At 46.3% G+C, this 21,087-nt stretch overlaps 1 protein-coding gene across 1 annotated transcript in view; it reads left to right on the top strand.

Moving 5' to 3' along the window:
* The first annotated feature begins 3,411 nt into the window (after positions 1–3,411).
* LOC144104759 (ras guanyl-releasing protein 3-like) overlaps positions 3,412–21,087 on the top strand; it is a 97,090-nt gene continuing 79,414 nt past the window's right edge. The window contains exon 1 of the mRNA XM_077637936.1: positions 3,412–3,544. The gene's annotated coding sequence lies outside the window, so the exon portion shown is untranslated. The remainder of the gene's footprint in view (positions 3,545–21,087) is intronic.

The following is a 21,087-nucleotide window of genomic DNA, read 5'->3' on the forward strand; positions in this document are numbered from 1 at the left end:
GAAATAGAGAAAGAGGTGCCGTAGTGGAGGGCTCCGGAATAAATTCGACCACCTGGGGATCTTTAGCGTGTACTGGCATCGCACAGCACACGGGCGCCTTTGCGTTTCGTCTCCATCGAAATGTGGCAGCCGCGGTCGATCTTCTATTCCCTAGTTCAGTAGAGACGTTGCTTCACGCAGTGTTCGCACTCAGAATCTCGCTTGCCTCCAGGACTCGGAGCGTAAGATGCGGCACGTTCCTTTGGCGTGGCCTTCCGAAGGCATGAGACGTCCGGAGGCCAATTACTGAATGGAATAAACTTAATAGCGAGACTGTTAATCATAATTCTTTATTGATGTTTGAAAAGTGCCTGCAAATGTTATGAATTTGAGTGTTTATATGCTTGTATTTTGTGTTTTTCCCCACCCTGCTATGATCTGTACTAGATCGCGGTATCTATAAATAAATAAAATAAACAGATGAGCGGAGGCAAGAGGCGGAAAGAGGCACTCAGCGCATGTGTCTTCTTCCGTCCCGTCCGTCAGCGCTGTTTCGTCGTACCGTTACGCGCGAACGTTCGCCCACGCTAGGCCAAGGAGAAACTCCGAAGCCAGACGGGACAAGATTCTCCCCGCCATTTCCTCGCCCCGCTGGCGAAGAGCGGAGCCTCGCGCCTGAACGTCGGCGCGCGTCGACGTTCTCCAGCAAGTCTGCTCTCCCGCTCGCGCGCAGCGGTCACGCCGACCGTGGCGGTTATGTCGCTGCGACGCCGGCACCCTCTCTTGTTAAGGTGACTAACCGGGGAGTCACGTGGCGAGGCTGCTGCAGGGTGCATCGCGGGAAAGCAAACCGCAGGGGACGGCAGGGCGGGTCCCCTAGCTTGAAATGTAGTTGGACTAGTGGTCATATGAGTTACACGAGAACATGACCACCTCGTCTTGCACATGAAGGAAGCCAACAGTCGCGGAAATCAAGGAGCGTAGGGGAATGTCTATTTTTGGTGTTGATAAATTGGAAATGAGAATAAATTTCCAATTGATCAACACTATAAATAAAAAAAATTGGCAGATATACTTAAAACTGGTTTCGTGTGGGAATGTGAAAGCTTTACTGTCCCTGGGTGCTTAAAGTTCATTTCTACGAGTTTGTGTGTTTGCATATTGGAAAAAGCACCACACCGCAAACGTTCGGACCCTCTCGCTGCACGGTGATGAGGCTGGCCGAGTTTGCACGTTGTGGACGCAAGATGTAGATGTTTGGCACGCCCAGACGCGTTTGTGTGACGCCACAACGCTGTACGATGAATGGTTGCATCACAATTTTGATATGAATGTCTGGGGAGGCATACTATTGAAAGTGCATATGTAATTCCCTGTCGCAAGCTAGCCTCTAACTTGACTAACGCATGTAAGCTATACGCAACGAGAAATCATGACACCACAACACCCGGAACGCTGTACGACAAGCGATTGCGTCACACTTCTGTTACGAATGTCGAGAAAACTGGCGCCACATGGAGTCTGGTCAGTGGCAAGTGTGTGTGTGTGAGAGAGAGAGTGGACGAACGATATGTAGCTATTGTCCAATGTGGCGGTGCTCGGCTTGCTGTGTGCGTCATACTGTCGCTTGATGACGTCAGCCGCTATTTTTCCTGCCATCGCTGGGATTTTCTTTACCATCTGCGAGTACACACAAGCCGCCGGCTATTCTCGTTATGAGAACAGTAATGCTTTCACATTAAAAAATAGAAGCATTCATCTGTGCTCCTCGGTTTCGATAACTGCTGGCTTCCTTCATATGTGTGTTTTAACGAGCCTATCATTTCCCTGAGGGCCTGGTTCTGGAGGATGCCGTAGGTAGCATTTATAAGGGAACTCGGGAGGAAGCGTCTGGCATAACCTTGAAGCCTACCATAAAAAGTAAAAAGCAGAGGTCACACCTCGCGTTAGAGTGCGGCGATATCACCGCTGCGCGCGCGCATGCGCGGACCAGCGCGGCAAACTGACTAGGCCAACCTTTATGTGTCTGTTACAAAACGGATGGAACCTACTCCAAATTGGACCTTTGTTTGCTACAGAGCGTGCTCCAAAACGATCTTGGCCATTCCCGCCACTGGTGTGCTTCTGTGACTTTGGTGTGGCCTGGCAATTTCGGTGGGGCCCGACAATGTTTGTGGTGGCCTTCCCTGAAACACCTGTTATATAGCAATTAAATCTATCTCTGGTGGAGAACCATTGATGCACACAAAGAAGTTGTGTCCTTTGCTGATATAACGATCCGCTGGTCGGTTTGTCTTCCAAGAGATGATAGGCTGATCGTACGTAGCGATCTAGTTGCTGAAAAGACACTTTGAGCGTACCGTCTACCCTACTACCGTTGCCGGAGTATCGGAAGCCCGCGCGCCATCAGTGCGCATGCGCAAATGAGGGCGCCATGTACTCGGCAGCTAGGCAACATTCAGTCTGGCGCACTCCAAATGTGACCGCCCTTTCCAAAAGGAACAGCCATAGCACTATCATCTGCGCGCGCACCTGCTGAAACGAGACCAGTCGACGCGTGCGGAGTGGCGGTGGGCAGGCTTCTGGTACTCAGGTAACGGTACGGTAACGCAGTAGACGGCATTGCTGAAGGTGTCTAAAGCCTCGTAAACTGGAGTCTGCAGAGACAGCTCGCTAACATTTATCGCCGTGACGTATTTTGTTCCTCTGCGATACCCGAATGGTGTGAATTGTTGAAGATTTTATTGTTACTGAACAAAAAAAGAAAACAAATCACGAGATGAAAGTACAAGCGCAAGAACTTTCATGTTCACACAGCGGGGAAAAAATACGAAAAATGAACAAGAGAGAAATGTACACGGCACAAGAGCTGGCTATGATCAAGTGGAACTTTTGTTAATAGAACAAAATGTATACGCCTCTGACAGAACCAAATGTCGATAGGGCCAACGATTTTATAAATTTCATGCCTTATTTTCTCCAAGAAAGCGGAACATTGAAGCGTTGATTTCGTTTACTTCAATGGCTGGTTATGGCGGTAACGAAGCAGACTGCGCGCCTTCGGCAGTTGTTGCCAGCTGCTGTTTACTTGTGCCCTAGACTACAGGCGCCAAGTCGTCGGCGACCGTGGAAACGAGCGTGGCGTCGTGGTTACACTCTGTGCCAGTCCCCGCGCCGACACAAGCTCGTGTTGTTCGCGCAGCCCTCAAGACGCCATTCGATAGGCCGCTATCGAATGGATGGCCGGCTCCAAAATGGCGCCGACCCTCCTCGCGTCGTCTGCGCGTTGAGCAGGAGACTCCCCTTCACCGCGGGACTCGAGTGCGTGCATTGATGGTGCCCGCATAGCGTCGTCAGACAGCGATCCACCGCTGGGGCTGGCCTCCGCTCGGTTGGCCGTCGTCGTGTCTTGTGGTGCGTTTGCTAATCCGCACCGACCGCCGAGTGTTCTGAAAAATGAGTTCGCGTGCACCCTGGTCGACGCAGATGGAGAGCAGCGGTGCTTGACAGGTTAAGGAGCTTCGTGGCCGGGACTGTGTTCACTGCGACCTGCCTCAATTCAGACGTAAGTAGCATTCAAATTCCGTCGTCATGGCAAGCGATGCGTGCCGAAAAACATTGCCGCCCAATAATGTAGCCGTATGCTCTTCGCAACTTTCTGTTCGGAATAACGGGACCACTGCAAACAGTTAGAATTGTCGCACTGCGGTCCACTGAACGAATGCAGTGACCTGTTCGGAACTCCTACCACAAAAAGTCACTATTTCTCGCAGGTCACCGTCACTTTATGGCCAATGTATATTGTTTGTACGTGTGTCGTATATAATACTGCTGTACGTTGTACGTATATACAACTGGGTATATACTAGTATACTGGCCTACTGGTGGAGCAAATCGGTTTCTCTGCGAATACTTTTATCAGGAATTTTGCAGTGCCGTTGGCGGGATGGAACAACACGGGTCATGAGGGCGTTCGAATATGATTTCTCTCTGTCGCTTTCTGGTTGCTTTAGTTTCTATGCAATACTGCTCTGCCAATGAAGAGATAAGTCTGCATAGTCCCGTGCCTGTAGTTGCTAGGTACTTTTCGAGCGTGAACCGCTGGGTGACTTGCCCTCGGATTTTCGTTACCGCAGAAATTTGGTTTAGTTCGCTTTTTTATTGTCGCCACACGCCGCATGACGAGAAACTAAAGACTAAAAACCTTGAAATAAACAATGCACAGTGGTAGCGAAGATTCGATCTGATAACCTCTTTATCGGGGCTGCGTGTAGCGTTAGACCACTTGGCTGCGTTGCGACTTTATTAGTGCGCTAGCTCTTAAGCCCGCACTCAGCGAAAAACACGTGATGTGGTTTAAAGCCTACGGCACATCCCGGTGGCAACCTGCCCACGTGATCAGGTGGATGGTCAGGTGGGCAGCCTGCCACAAACCAGGTTTCAGGCAGTCAGTCAATCAATCAATCAAGCAAACAAACAAACGATGAATAAATGCGGGGAATTAAGTGCTAAGCACTAGAAATTGGAAAGCTTGGAGGCAGGGGCCACATAACCGCTCTCCTCGCTTTCATTAGATCGGCCCACCTTTCCTGCTTTATTTAACACTCACCTACTCTTTTCTTTCTCTTTTCTTCCCAACTCCTCTTATGCCCAGAGGCAACAAATAACGCTATTAGAAAGCCCGAGCATAACGCTCAACAGTCGGAACCCTCTCCTTCCAGTCGTGTGCACACTGCTTGAACGTGTGAAGCGGAACGCCAACATATTTAGCGGACATACAAGACCATTTCATTCCATCATAACGGGGTGTTGTTGAGCACCATGACCCAAACCGCTGACCCGAACTTTTGGAGCGGTTCATCTGAGCGTCAGAGACGGTGCCAAACTCATACCCAGCAATTCTGTACAACAGCATTTTTGATCGGGGAACCGTTGATGAACTCAATTTGTTCATATAGTGTAATATTCCACTATAACAATCAATATATCGGCAGATCACCCGACGGGAGCCTTGCATATTTTTTTCTATTAACGTTTTTGCTCTCGTCAAAAGCGTTCCCCATTGGTTTTCTATGACAGTCTTAGCGGTTTGATGCGATCGATGGAAACACTTTACATGAAAGATTTTGCTACATATCAGAATAATGAACCCTCACCTTTAATATTTTCATAACAGTATCTTACAATTTTCCAATTTTCAAAATTTTTGTCCCAGAATGTTGGACATGATATATTATGGCTTTTCGCAACAAGGTTACCCCATCTCACACTTACGCACACGGCTTGCCGTAGCCAGCCAAGTATCAGAGGTTTTTAGCATACCGCAGAGGTACTAGCGTAGACGTGTAACGGCTTACCGAACGCCGGCTGACCACGTGCAGTGGGCCCGCCTGAATTCACCCATACCACGACAAGTCCGCGGGAGGCGCCCGGTAAACTAGGATACGTCTACGCTAATGCGTCTCCAAACATTAGCTGGGGCAACCTTGTTGTGAAAATGTCAGTTGGGGACAATTTCCCCCTTTGTATTCACAAGCACAGCATTGAACAGTCGAAACCCCATCCGTGCTTTATTTGAAGCCGCTTTCAATAAAGCGACTGGAGCTGTAGATTCTTCAAAAATCATGCTTTTGTCACCCATAAAGGCTGTAAATTTTCCTTTACATAGACACCATTATTCAAATTTTTAATGGCTTTAGAACAAACGCTACCCTAGACATCGAGGCGCGCTGCCTTTCACGTGTGCAGCTTCCTTTCACGTGGATGTCACCTAGAACCTATAAATCCTGTGGAAGAAACCATTTCGTCATCTGCGCGATTAGTTATACCCCAAAATGCGATTTCTCCCATTGAATACCCGCCGCAGTGGTTCAGTGGTTAGGGCGCTCGGCTAGTGAGCCGGAGTTCCCGGGTTCGAACCCGACCGCGGCGGCCGCGTTTCGATGTAGGCGAAACGGAAAAGTCGCCCGTGTGCTGTGCGATGTCAGTGCACGTTAAAGATCCCCAGGTGGTTGAAACTATTCCGGAGTCCTCCACTACGGCACCTCTTTCTTCCTTTCGTCTTTCACTCCCTCCTTTATCACTTCCCTTACGGCGCGGTTCAGGTGTCCAACGATATACGAGACAGATACTGCGCTATTTCCTTTCCACAAAAACCAATTATTAGTTGCGATCTGCTGTCGAGTTGTACGAGCGCGGTTCAAGTCAGACCTTGTGGCGTCGCCGTTGTTCCTTAAAATTTGTGTTGTACTGTGCACCTAAACCTCAAGAGCGCTGTACGATTTATTTTATAATGCCTTTTAAAGCTCATTCTAAAACATGCACCCTAATCTGCTTAAGTTTCTCTTTGAGAAACGGGAAGGGAGCAGCAGAAACTTGAGCTCCGCTTCTGCAGGTACCACTGACTCCCTGACACGTGACCACAGAGTGCGCGCTTATTGGTTCCAACGCGGCAGGCGCACGCAGCTGACGGGCATGCGGCGCCATCTGGCGCCCTCAGGGCATTCTGCGCGCCCTAAGTGGCGCCTTGCGGGAGCGGTTCACGGTAGCGGATCGCGCTATGCTATGCAATAAATAAATAAATTTAATTTAATTTGCACTAAGGAAAAAATAGTTTACAAGTTCAGACCCGCCAAAGCCTCACTGGGCTTGTACGGCAGAGCCTGGCATACAACGAAAAGTCGCGGGCAGTGCTTTATAGAAATGAAGAAGGATAAATAAGTAAATGGCAAAAACAAACATAAAAGTAGGTCGGAAAAACCCAAATTTAACTCGCCAGTGTTGGCAGGTAATTAGAAAAAGAGCCGGATGCACCCAACCGCATGAACACTAACAGTATGTCAACACAACATGGGATAAAAACAGAGAAATAAAGAGACCGTGAAAGGGCCAATGGGACGAGTCTCTAATGAGTCCTTTCAGCGGCCTGAGGTCCTCTTTGCATATCACTTCGCAGGTACGGACACTTCTTTCTTTCACCATCACATATCGCTTAAGATATACCCTTCAGAATACAATGTGATGGCATTACAAATCCCTCCCACGCAAGTACTTTTCTGTCGCCTAGGTTCCGCCTGCATGCCCATGTACGTGGAATTGGTCATGCATTCTCTGCTGCACATTAATAGAACGAGAGGAATCCTCGTACAACTCTTGGCGAAGTGGTTAAGCGGTTAAGAATTGCGCCACTGCACAGGCAGGCGGCTGCTTCAAGCACAGCATATTCTCCTTCATGCCCGCTACCCCGATCAATTCATTTCTTCTTGTAAGCTCTGCGGGAAACCGGGAGACTTCCTTCATGTCCTCCTCACATGTCCTGCCTTCCCACACCCTCCATCCCCCACCACGGTGGAGTCATACTGGGAGACCCTCCTGGCCAGCTCCGCTGCTCCTGCTGACCAGCGCCGGATAATTACCGACGCCCTGCAGCGGATAGCCCTCCAAGGGCTGTCCTTTGCCCTGTAAGGGCAGCCCCCTAAGGGTTGCCTCGTGCCATGTTAGGGGGTTTGCCCCTCTCTGTATTTGGCAATAAATGTTTCCACCAGCCACCGGTGGGGCTTGTGAGACTCAAGTTGCTCTTCTCCAGCAACCACTCGCGACCAGTCACTGATATAACTGCTGCCATCCACGGTGGGCAGGTTGTAATGACGACACAAGGTCACATGACTTAGGTGGCAGGTGGGCCACCCGCTTTTGTCGACATGCCGCCAACGCCGGGGTAGCCACCGAACTGGACCCATAGTGCTATCTCGTTAATAATTGTACTACTGTAACTGTGCGCCTGTGCACTCACGGCACAACTCTGTAACAGGTACGATTTCCGTCAAGATATATACAAAACACTGGTGAAGTGAAAGTGCAATAAAAGTGAGAATACGCGCCTCCTATATGTGACTCTTGCCATGCTTACCTAATTCATTCACGTGAAATGGTACAGAATGACTTGGTTCGTTCTGCACTGAACAGCGTTGCACCAAGGAAAGACTCTGTCCGCACCAGCTTTTGACCTACGCAAAAAAACCTCCCGCCCCACACTTCGCGCTTATATTCCTTCCATAGCTTACGTCATCACGTTCAATAATCACTCTTTTTATTCCTATACCCCGCGCTCCAAAATCAGGGGTGGAACCACATTCCTTGGCTAGTCGCATCGATAAGTCACTTGACACCTGTTTCGCTGTTTGCTTCCAAGGCGTCTCTGTATTGAATGGAACTTTCCGCCATTTTTATGTTGCCTTGTTGTTTTCGTTTATAATATATAGTACGCGTCCGTGTCTTTTTGTGCGCAGTACCCCCCCCCCCCCCCCCCCTTGTATTTACCTCTATACTACATTCCCCCATTTGTTTGTTTTTAATGCAAGCGTAACTGACTAAATAAATAAATAAAAATTCAGCCTGAAATAGATCTCCAGTATACCCGTCAATACTGCTCCAATGTGAAGGGGAATACGTTATCAGCATTCCACCAATGACTGCTCCAAAAGTGCGGGGGAAAAGCACACTATTCTGCTCTGTTCTACACAGCCTTCCTGTTGACAGATAACGCTCATAATATAGTTTCATCTTCAGTGTAGAAGCTGACAAAAGAATTTGTTCTCTATCTTTAATATTGGAGCTGGTTGTACATACATCCGGTTCAGTAACAAGTGGTGCCTTCGCTACTCCGGCCAAATTGACAGATGGCTTCCGGTGACGTCGCCGCGACCGCTGTGTGCGTGAACCGCGGGCAGGGCTAATGCTACGACTAATCTGCTTATCTCGAGGGGCCCGGTATAAGAGCTCTGTGTGAGGCGGAACACAAAGTCGTGGTGATGTCATAGTGACGTCACAGTTCGTTTGCGATCTTGCTATGCCGGACTGAGATGAGAAATTCTTGGAATTGCGCAGCGTATATACGGGGTGTTTCACCTGAGATTTTACACAGTTTTTAAAAATTGGTTTTCTGAGTTAGAAGAGTGCTATTTCGGCATAGCACCGGCAGCGGTGTAGCGCATCAGAATACAGCTAAGATGTGCTAACTAGCAGGCTGTTTAACCAATATTGAATTGTTAACTTTTTAACTATTAGTGCTGGCTCCTTGATTATGGAGAGGCATGTAGCCCACCGTAATTTTATATCCATATTAGTTTATAGAATTTAGAATATTTAAAAAGTTTATTATTAGTTAAACAGCCTGCTAGTTAGCCCATCTTAGCTTTATCCTTATGCACTGTACCACTGACAATGCTATGCCGTAAAAAGCGGTCTTCTAACTCAAAAACGCTATTTTTTAAAATTGTGAAATGTTCGGTAAAACACCCTGTATAGCGGAACGACGATAAGGCAGGACGAAGCTAGCACGGAACGAGACATGGCAGCAGCGGTCGGTGTTGTGGATAACAACCCGGCAACCGGAGGACGTCCCGGGCAGAAGAGGTCCCTGAGATAAAAGGGGCGAAGAGTCTATGATGCAGAGGTGAACGGGGGTAGTAATTGTGCCAAGGCTGCTGCGTCGCTGAGTGTCCCTCCTGAATGCTTCCCCCCAGCGAAAACGACGGCTCGTTCGCGCTCAAAATTTGCCCGGAAATGACATTCAGCGGTGAGTTGCGTTTAGTGCAATACGTTTGCGCAGCGTTCTTGCCCGATTCGGCCGGGACGTGAGTCAAAAGTCCGCATTGTCAACAGCGATGCCGTACAGAAAGAAGAAAACAACAAAGGTAATTGTATCTCACCTCGTTTGTAACTCGCTTGTGATAATTGTCACGTAATTATTAAATCGTAGAGTGTTGTTGACTTTCTTTGAATTCACCGTGCTAGTTTTTCACCCTTTCCTAAACTATTTTCATCTCTCTACTTCATTAGACTTCTAATGACCGCTTGTTGCCATCTTCTTATAGTTGATCATATCCTGGTCCTTTCTAAACCTCAGAGCAACCTCGGATCACGTGTAATATAGGCAGCTTAGAATAACCGTATAAGTACCTAGAATTACGCGTAGGTCCGCGGAGTTGCCACGGAAAGCATCCATGTTATACGGCAAAGCCTCAGACTGAGACCAGCTTTCCGAGCCTTTTACTCGGTGTAATTATATAAATCAGCTCTGTCCACAGTAAAATAAAGGGTATGGGATTGCCGAAGGTAATCGCTCTATTATATCTCCGTCCGAGTTGTGCCGTATAGAGCCTGCTGCAAACGCGATGTGCGGGTTTTCCGCGTAACTTGGATGCTTTCTGCGGCGAGTTTATTTCCGTGGAGGCAGAGGGGGCTCGAAAAAAAGAACCACGCGCAACTCTATAGGTACTTACTTATACAGTAAGGCAGCTGAATGGGAAGTGCCACATCTCGTCGGCGGCAGAACTGAAGTAGAGGGCACGAAACCATGAATGCTTTCCCAGCCGTGTACTGGCGAGAGATGGCGCTACTGCGACAGATACTTTACTGTTCCTGTATATACAGGAACACTAAGATACTTCAGTTCATTCCAGTATTAAGTCATAACCTTAATGTAAGGCGTGCTTCGCTCGTGCTAATAATACAGCTTTTTTATGAACAATTGTACACTGGGACTTCGGTCTATCTCATCCACTAAACTCATTTCTAACAGCAGCTGATGCCACGTAACGTTATGTAGTTACCTGTTTTTAATCTCCTCCTGGAATAGCCCCACTAAGCGCTACAGAACAAAGAGCGAGAGATCGAAATTCGAGTTTATTTCCGTGAAGGCGGAGGGGGCTCGAAAAAGCATTAATTCATCCGTACTTGACTAAGTTAGAGTCCCCTCCTACAAAACAGACAGCGAGTGTATGTTGCAGTTGAAAATACTTGTATGATTTAAAAAGGCAGCATCATATAATTTACATGTATGCCACTGTTGTACAACAAACAAGTTTTTCAGCACTTTATTACATCTGGGAGAGTAATGTCATAACCAATTAGGTTATTAATAAAAATGGGAAGACAGTGCTGAAGCGCTTGGTGGTCATATGAAGAATATACCCTGTATTTGTATACATAGTGTATATTGCCGTCCTCCCCCTATCCTTTCTTACTATATCTCCCCCCTTTCTTTCCCTACCCGTGTCCTTAGGCCGATTCACACGACAGACCGTTCGCCCGCGGCCCGCGCATCACGTGTTCGTGCGTCACCAAATTGAGAGGCCTGCTGTCGGCCCCCAGACTGGGCAACCAAGGAAGTTCAAGTGCCTCTCCCCTCGCGGGAATTAGCGGCGGTCCGCGAAGATGCGCGCGCCAGCTCTGGCAACCACCGCTCTTGCCAGTATTTCGGCTGCCGCATTTCGTTGAGTGACGTTGAGCTGGCGCGCTGTTTTGACAAGCAGCACTGCGTTCGCTACCATGACGAAGTGATCAACTGGGCTAGCAAGACGACCCAGGTCATTGATGAATTGCACAAAGGGCCGCACCTGCACCATTCAATCGCAGTCATGGGTCGGGAGGAGAAACCAGCTTGACCAGCGTTGCCAGACGCTTTAAAATAATCTGGCAACAGTGGTACACCCAGCGCGTCGTCTGCTCCTTTGGTCCGTCGCGTCCGCTTGACGTCATCGGATCGCAGGCCAGTTTTTAGTGGCGCATGAACACGTGATGCGCGGGCCGCGGGCGAACGGACCGTCGTGTGAATCGGCCTTTAGGTGCTCCAGGTTTCGATGGAAGATGCCGCGGCTAGCAACACCTTTTCCTTCCATTGTTATTTTTATTAATAAATAGCCACTAACAACATATGAAGAACGCGACAACGGTACATTCCAAACTTGAGATGAGCGTTTGAGGTAAGTTTGTGTCTTGAGCGACAGATTTGTCATTGACTTAAGTAGGTACTCGGGATTACTGTGATCGTATTTGTTTCTTCTAGCTAAATTAAATGAATAAAGGTTGCGGACAGAAATTAAATATAAATTTTGGAAAATGTGACTTGTGTGCGCGTTTGGTTCCTTCCTGGTAGCATGTCGAACAACCCTTTTCTGCAGTACGTGCATCTGGTTTAAGTTAGTTTCTGTGGTATTGCCCCATACAAGGGAACAATAGTTTAAGTAAGAAACAAACAAAAAAGCAAGCAAGGAAACAAACAAACAAACAACCGAACGAACAAGACGGATAGTTCACCTCCCAAAGGCAGTATCGAACAAAACGCACCGCAAAGCGCCATTGACTTCGAAATTTTGAGGGTGAACAAGCCAGCAGTTCAGCTGGGAAAAGCATTCTACAGGAGGTGCTCAGGTGTGACGTGAAAATCGACATAACACGTGCTTTCGAAGTGAGACGTGCTGACTCCTGTGCAAATAGATTTATACGACCATGAGGTTGCCGTTCAAGCTTAATACTCTCGGTGGAGCAGATGCGTAGACCGTATAATGCGTGCTGCTGATTTCAACTGAGAAGTGGGTGAGTATCCGCGACACTTCGTCCTTTTGTCGCTGCGTTAGCGCTGGTGGCAAAGAAGTCAGCGTAATTAACTGACGAGCGGAGTCGTGGGTCGGGCGTTCATATCACCTCCGATGCTGACCTTTTGGTGTCGACGCGAGGCACGCGGGCGCGAATGCAAGCTTTGACGCGCAGGCAATCCGTATATAGCAAGCATGTAAACAGCCTGCCGCCAATGGGAATCCCACCCAGGTGGCGACAGCTCGGCATTTGCAAGGGAAAGTAGAACAGCAGACAACTTCGTGACGACGCTTGCTTTTTTCTTTCTTTATCGTGACGTACCTCCGAGCACGTTATTCTTAGCAAGTGCGTATATTAGGTTTTGCATTTGCTTTGCGTTGTGGAAAGGCGGGAAAATTTATGGAGAGGCCCTCGCTTATTGTTATACGCGAAATAAGCATGATCGTTGCATCAGGATTCTTGTCTCTCGTTTTGCACTGCATATCATAGGGAACTTAGGTTTCGACTGTATTGTTCGCACGTTTCATTTTTTTTTTAGCTAGCGCGACGCCAAAATGGAAGCACTAAGGCGCCAGCAAGATCACGAAGATAACAACGGATGTTCAAACTGATAAGACATGATGTGATATCACATTTGAAGGAGGTTTCGTTTTCCAGAGGGACCACAATACGTGTGCTCCTGCATCACCCCAAAAACCAATTATTATTATTATTCTAAATGTATAGGCAGAAATAAAACACAAATCGCGGTGTCTCAGTGCCTATAGCGCTTTGCTGCCTGAGCGCAAGGTTGCGGGTTCGATGCCTGTCCATTCCTTACAAGAATTCCTTTAGGCAGTCTATAGATTGTCTATAGACTTCTGTCTATAAAGTCTATATAGACTCTCTATACCCTAGAGACAAACCCTAGAGAACAGCAATACAAATCCTATAGACAGTCTATAAAAAATCTATAGGTTTATGGAAATACACTTTTCTATAGGCAGTCTATAGACTATGAATAGACAAAAATAAATGCCTATAAAAAGGCAATATAGTCTATAAGAAGTCTATAGACTATTTCTGTAAGGGATGACGGCCGCATTTCGAGGGAGACGAAATGACTGAACATTCATGTACTGAGAGTTCGGAGATGTGGCATCCTCTGGGGATTGGTCGAAAACTGGTGAAAAGAAACGCAAGTGAGAGACGCAGGCGCGATCCGGTTCTACGAAGCGCGTAGGTATTACCAGTGTTGGCGGACGCCAGAAAACCAGTGAATCGTCTTAGGTAGTAAGCTGGATAACCAATTTTTAATAATTAACTTTTTGGCTGTTAGAGTTAGGCGCCTAGTTGAAATTAAAGATTTGTAACCGGTCGTTAGAAATAGCCTTATCAGTTTCTAGAATTTAGAAAACGCGATTACCCAATTGGCGCTGGGGCTCAACAAAATTTGGCTTTTTTTACTAGTTACGTGCATTAGAAATGCCTGGACAGCATGCTTTTCGAAAGCGCATGCATTTTGGCACGATGTATAGCTAGATTTTGTCGAGCCACAGCGCCAAGGGTAACCGCGTTTTCGTAAATTTAAAAACTTATATGGCTATTACTAAGGGTTGGCTACAAATCTCTAATTGCAATCAGTTGCCGAGCTTAGGTAGTTAAAAAGTTAATTATCAGAAATTAGTTAACCAGCTTATGCAATTCACCGGCTTTCCGGTGTCCGCCGAGACTCCATATCCGCCAAAAAGCCACATTTTTGCCCCGAAAAGCCTATTTTTGAAATTATTGTCTTGTCTGACAAACCTGGAGTATCTGAGCCTGATAATAAACACATCCGATAACTGCTAGCCCGCAACAAACTAGCCACACCATCAGAACTTAGGTGTTGGTCGAGAGGATAGAAGCATTACTCTAGTTCAAGTAGCTTCGAATGTCGTCTAGCTAATGTAACGGCGAATCCTCTCTCCACACCTGTCTGAGTGGGACGGAAAGTTGCGAGCGCGAATCGCACGGCGCTGCCGAAAGGTCAGAGGTGAAAAGTTCGGGGCTTTCCATTACCGGGACGGCGGTAATTTTTCGGGACCCGCGCGCACCCTCCGCCCGATTTGCAATATCCGTTCCTCTCACTCCGTTTTCTTTCCGTTCTCTGTCGAGATTATCAATCTTTTCTTCTGAACGGATTCCCGTCGCCTCCTCCGAGTCGCGTCGCATATATGGGCACGCCGTCTTCGGAGCGTCGCAAGTCGGAAAATAGGCGACCAGAAATTGCTTTTCCGCTTTGCGCTTGCCCCTGTCACCCTTTCCCCAGTGACGTCACCGAACAGCGATGACGCAAAACGAGGCGCGAACGTTGTCACTGCGGGCTGTGACCTTTCGGCACGGTGGCAGGGCAGAGGCGCGTTCAAATGACATCGCGAACTCTGGTGGCGGTGAAGTTCAATATATGAAGGCGAAAGCCTTTAATGGCACGTCGTTGTCCGTTCGTTAGCGAAATCGGTCACACAATGACGTCATCAATGGCATAATTGCTGTTACCTAAAAACTCTTAGCAATTACCAATGGGTGAGTACCAATTAGTCAGTCAGTCATTGATTGGTAATTTGTTGAGAATAAATTGAAAATAAATCAATAAAAGAGAGAATAAAAATAAAATCTGAAAATTAAAAAATAATAATTAGAAAATAAATAATGAAAAAAAATAAAAATGAAGTTAAAATTATAAATAAAACTGAAAAAGAAAAGAAAAATGGAAACCAGAAATAAATAAAAATATAAAAACAAAAAGATAAGAAAAATGCTATGCCTATAGGCGCCGTGAAAAAAACAAACCGCGTTCTAGAAAGTTCCACCCTTTCGCATTCCTGCACGTAAGCAGACTTAAGTGCCCTCAGACTTTTTGGTTTCATTAGAAAGTAATTCTGGCCTGTCATTTGGCACAAGCAGGTAGTGGTAGTAGTGATGGTGGTATATTGTAGGTTATGGGTGAGTGCGGATTAATATAAGTATAGAAAGAAACCTCTTGTGCTAACAAAAGACAGCGATGAAAGACATGCAACGACACGAAGTGAAAAACGGACGAAACGGAGAAAAATGAAAAGAAGGAGGGGTGAACAGTTAGTGGCTAATGGTTTTAGTAGTTAATATCAGTAACGTAAAATATTCGTACAAGAATATTCTGCGACTTTGTGCTCAGTGGCCTTGAACTGAACCACTGCGGCGGGCCTCAGTGACAATAAGTTGTTCCTGAGGAAAGAAAATGACGCAGTAACTGTCTCACATACCTCGGTGGACACCCGAACCGCGCCGTAATGGGAAGGGATAAAGGAGGTAGTGAAAAAAGAAAGGAAGAAAGAAGTGCCGTAGTGGTGATACGGTAATTGCGACCACCTGGGGATCTTCGACGTGCATTAACGTCGCACTTTAAACTTGGAAAAACTCAACATTATCTTAATTCAGTTGAAAGGAGATGTCAAGGGCTTTACAGACCGATCAGCTTACTGTCCGTTGCCTACCAGACATTTACTAAGGTAATCGTTAATAGAATCAGGAGAACCTTAGACAGGTCAGACAGGTTTCGTAAAGGACACTACACAATAGTCCATTTCACACTATTAATCAGGTGACAGAGAAATACGCAGAATATAATCAACCACAGCATGTAGCCTTAATTGATTACGAGAAAACATTTGCCCCAGTGCAAACCTCAGCAGTCACGCAGGCACTGCGGATTCAGGATGTAAGCTATTCACCGCCTGTTTACTGGAAGTGTTCCGAGACCTGTATTGGGAACAGATGGGGTTAGGAGTTAGTGGAGAATACTGAAGCAATTTGCGGTTTGCTGCTGACATTGTCTCGCTAAGTCACTCAGGAGATGAACTGGAAATCATGATCAATGAGTTAGGCAGAGCAGAATGGTGGGTCTAAAAATTTACGAGAAAACCAAAAGTAATGTTCTACACTCTCGCAAGTAAACAGCATTAATTCACAATTGGTAGCGATGGGTTGGAAGTGGTAAGGAAATACGTCTACTTATGGCAGGTGGCGACAGCTGGCTGGGATCATGAGAAGGAAATAGCTAGAAGAATAAGAATGGGGTGGAGCGCATATGGCAGGTTCTCTCAGATCATGAATGGCAGTTTACCAATATCCCTCAAGAGAAAAGTGTACAACAGCTGTATCTTGCCGGTACTCACCTACGGGGCAGAAACGTGGAGGCTAACGAAAAGGGTTCAACTTAAATTAAGGACAATGCAGCGAGCTATGGGTAGGAAAATGATAGGTGTAACTTTAAGAGACCGGAAGCGGGCAGAGTGGGTGAGGGAACAAGCGCGGGTTAATGACATCCTAGTCGAAATCGACAGGAAGAAAGGGGCTCGGGCAGGGCATGTAATGCGAAGGCAAGATAACCGCTGGTCCTTAAGGGTAACGGAGTGGATTCTAAGAGAAGGCAAGCGTAGCAGGGAGCGGCAGAAGGTTAGGTGGGCAGATGAGATGGAGAAGTTTGGAGGCATATAGGTGGCCGCAGCTGGCACAGAACGGGGTTAATTGGAGAGACATGGGAGAGGCCTTTGCCCTACAGTGGGTGTAGTAAGGCTGATGATGATGATGACGACATCGCACAGCACACGGGCGCCTTTTTCGTTTCGCCCCCATCGAAACGCGGACGCCGTGGCCGGGTTCGAACCCGGGAACTGCGGCTCATTAGCCGAGCGCCCAAACCACTGAGCCACCGCGGCGGGTTAGTTCCTCAAAAACCAACCTTCAATTTTTTTCTCGTTTTAAGGAAACGAACGGACTGACCACTCAGCCACTGCGGCAGCCTTATACAATTGGGGAGGGGGGATCAATGCTCTAAAGAAAATTCAAATTTTTGTAGTTGTGTTAGCAGTCCTTTTGAGAAGCACATAGATCTCACCGCGGAAGCGTTTCCGCATTTCCGTGCTATCAGAATACGAGTTCAGTGACCACATGGGATAACTTAATCAGTTCGCTGCTCATCAGCCGCAGTGGGTTGCAGTGTCGGGTACTTTTTTTTTTACTGCACTCTAAACACGAATACGCCTACGTGGGAGTAAAAAAGGGAGTGAGTTGTCCTCTAAGGAGTTTACTTCCTTTTTACTCCTTTCGGCTAAGAGTGTGACCAAAAAGAATATTGGACTGCTTTTGAAAGTTCCGGCTGTTCTTATAGGTAGTGAAAAAATTGGCAGTGGCTTAGCTCGGCCATGCCACGATATACGCAGCGAAAGCTAAGGCATAGCTTTGTTAGCCTTGGTTCATCTTGATTGCAAGTCCAGGTTAGTCTGGTTGTCTGCCTAGTCGTTGTCACGTGGTTCGTCACGCGGTTGGTCACGTGGTGCGGTGCGACCACGGCGAAACTGCGAGCTTATGGCCAATGTAGCTTTCGCTACAAAACAATCTTTAAAAAACTCTAGCCAATAAAGTCGGCCCGTAGAACATGGAAGGAAACTTGCCCCAAGTTCTCTATGAACCCTCAATATGGATCAAATTTACTCTAACTCGGAAGTTAGTAAAAGGGGTGTAAATTGTCCTCTAGTGAACACCCTTTTATAAAAAAGATTGCGCTCGAGGACAGTTTACACCTTTTTTACACCCATTTAGGTGTTTTCGTGTGCAGAGTGTGAAACAGGAATAAAAGGTCGGCTCGTTTGCACGTAATCTCGAAAGTGTGCATTTCCCTTCTGAGGAACACTGCAAAATTGTTATCAGTGACTTCAGCAGGAATGGAATAAGCGTAACAGAATAATCGTCGACAGAATGCCGACAAGTAAATTCGTTAGACTGGGGCTTGGAAAAAGACCTAGGGTATAATAAGCGTGCCGGCAAGCTTGCTTCTAATTGGCGTCTCCAGTTGACGCAAGCTGAAATTGCCCGTGCGCGTGCGATAGGGATTACCTATTTCTCCGCAACCTCGTCTTCAGGAAGCCGACGCGGGGAAAAGCACCGGCACGTTAGAACACACGTGCCGAAACCCGACGCGCTGTTACGGCATGCGCTGCGACCCGAAGGCTACCGTGTTTGTTCGGATATAAGCTTACCAGAAATATGGGTCAACCCCCCTTTTTTTGTTCCTCTCAGAATATGTAAAAAAAGCAACGTAAAAAAAAGAGAGAGAGCCCAGAGCAGCAACACTTCTTTAAATTATCATTACCATTTAACCACTCGGCTATAAACCTCAGTCTCGATCTCCTGCGTGCGTTATGCATTTCCCATTTCATTTCGCTGTTCCTTTTTTGTTTACTTCTTCCTTCCTCAGCGTTCATTTTATTTTCGTCCAGGAAATATTTATCTGAAAAACTCTATGAGCCCCCTAATTATTAGCCGATCCCTCTAGATGGGCATGTGCCATTGTATGAGAGTAACGACAACTTTTCCAGGTTTAACAATAACTGAAGATAAATGAAAATGAGCTAAATGCTCCCAAGAAAAAAAATTAAACGGAAAATCAAAGCATTAAAAACAATAAAAAATCTTAGGGCAATTAAGTCTTCTTACGTGCAGGAATGCGAAAGCATGGAACTTTCTAGAACGCAGGTTTTTTTCCACGGCGCCTGTAGGCATTGCATATTTTTCTGTTGTTTTTTCATTTGTAACAGTTTCTGAAGCAAGTGTACGAAAAAGCCTAGGTTGAGTTTTTGCTTCACTGATTGCTGATTCATTTTTCCCCCTTTTACTGTAGATCATGTGTTTGCACTGCACCTTGTCCGTTTTATATTTTGTGATTGCTTGCCAATGGTGGCGCTGAAATGCATTTTTCTTGTTAGAAATCGAACAACGTGGCGTAGGGAGGCTAGCTTTGGGAGCACATGGCAATGCACCGAATCAGGGGGTACACGGTGATATGGGATGGGCGTCGTTCGAGAGCAGAGAAGCTAGCAGTAAGATAGCATTTGAGGAGCGATTAAGAAAAATGGGGGAAAAACAGTGGGATAGGAAAGTTTTCAGATACCTGTATATAAGGAATGTTGACACGAAATGGAAAAAGCAAACTAGAAAATTGACAAGCAAATATCTGGACAGCAGTAGGGGGGCAAATCAGCAATTATCGGTTAAGAAAAAGTTTAAACAAACAGAGAGGGCTCTGTGGAAAACAGGAATGCTGACGAAATCAGCACTGGGAACATACAGGATTTTTAAGCAGGAAATTGCCAAAGAAAATATCTGTGATAATTGTAAGGGAATCTCTTTGTTGTTTGAGGCCAGGACGGGAGTTTTGCGGACTAAGACATATAGAGTCAGGTACCACGACATAGACGCGTTGTGCGTTGCGTGCGGAGAGGAGGAAACGGCTGAACACTTGATACATTTCTGTAAAGGGCTTCACCCTACAGTGGAAAGTAGCGGGGCTGGTTTACCCAAGGCATTGGGGTTTAGGGACGGTGAAGGGAAAGTAGATTTTAAGCGGGTAGAAGTAACCAAGCGAATGTTATCTGATTGGTGGCTAAAATCAAGAGAAGAGTAACATTTCATAAGTCATGGCTAGGTGGCTTGAGCCACCGCCCGATTTAAAAGGTTCAGCCGTATCCATCCATCCATCCATCCATCCATCCATCCATCCATCCATCCATCCATCCATCCATCCATCCATCCATCCATCCATCCATCCATCCATCCATCCATCCATCCATCCATCCATCCATCCATTCATTCATTCATTCATTCATTCATTCATTCATTCATTCATTCATTCATTCATTCATCTTGTGACCTGTATTGCCCTCCCTGCTTGGTCTCCATTGACTGCAGTGCGTTTTAAATAATAACAACATAAACATGGGTTATTTATTCCTTGTTTGTTGTTGTTTTTTCAATTTTTGTCCATTTTTATTATTATTTTTTGAGCTTTTTATTCGTTTTGATTCCTTTTTACATTTTGTTTACTTTCTATTGTTATTTTCACTTTTTATTTTTTCCATGCTTTTGCTTTAAGCTAATCACCATTTAATGACTAACTATTTACTAATCACCCATTTCTTAGTAATTGCTAAGAGCATATGGGTTATAGCGGTTGTGTCACTGATGAGGTCTTAGTGTGACAGATTTCGCGGACGCAGGGACAACTACGAGCCATTAAAGGCTTTCGCCTTAAAAGAGGCCATAAAGAAGAGGATACAAAAGGCACACCACAATCAATGTCACAAAGAAAGCACAGAGTGCACTCCACGGTGAAAAAAAAGAAGTAAAAACACAATCAAAATAAAACGAGCCAGAAACCAAACACAGAGGCAAAACACACAACGCAGTCAAGGGAGAGTCAGTCATATAGCACAGTATACCCCGTAAATTAGGAGCCACACGAAATGTAACGACTTGTAAGACGATTTCAACCCTAGGCGGTTGGTTTAATGTCTTGCGAGATCGTCAGGTCGAGAGTAATAAAAAAAAAACATATGCAGGTAAAATGCGGGAGGACGTAGACCCTATCAACATGTTTTACTGACCAGAACAGCGATAAATACATTGACACTTACGGCAAAACAATCATATTTATAAAACTAGTTAAGCACATCTGCTGCGTCCATGATCTATGCAAGAAATATTTCCCTTTGTCAGCCAAGTTCGAGTAATGGGCACCGGCTCATGCATTGCAGAAGTACTTGCTGTTGGGCTCGTTGGTTCGTAATGAATTTGAATGACGCAAGGGAACAAAGAGGATGATAGAAAGATAGAAAGAGCGCCTAAAAAAAGAGGCGCTCTTTATATTTCTCTGTCTTCCTGAATGTGTTTGTT

The sequence above is a fragment of the Amblyomma americanum genome, chromosome 9 (assembly GCF_052857255.1).
Source record: "Amblyomma americanum isolate KBUSLIRL-KWMA chromosome 9, ASM5285725v1, whole genome shotgun sequence".
NCBI classification, from domain to species: Eukaryota; Metazoa; Arthropoda; class Arachnida; order Ixodida; family Ixodidae; genus Amblyomma; species Amblyomma americanum.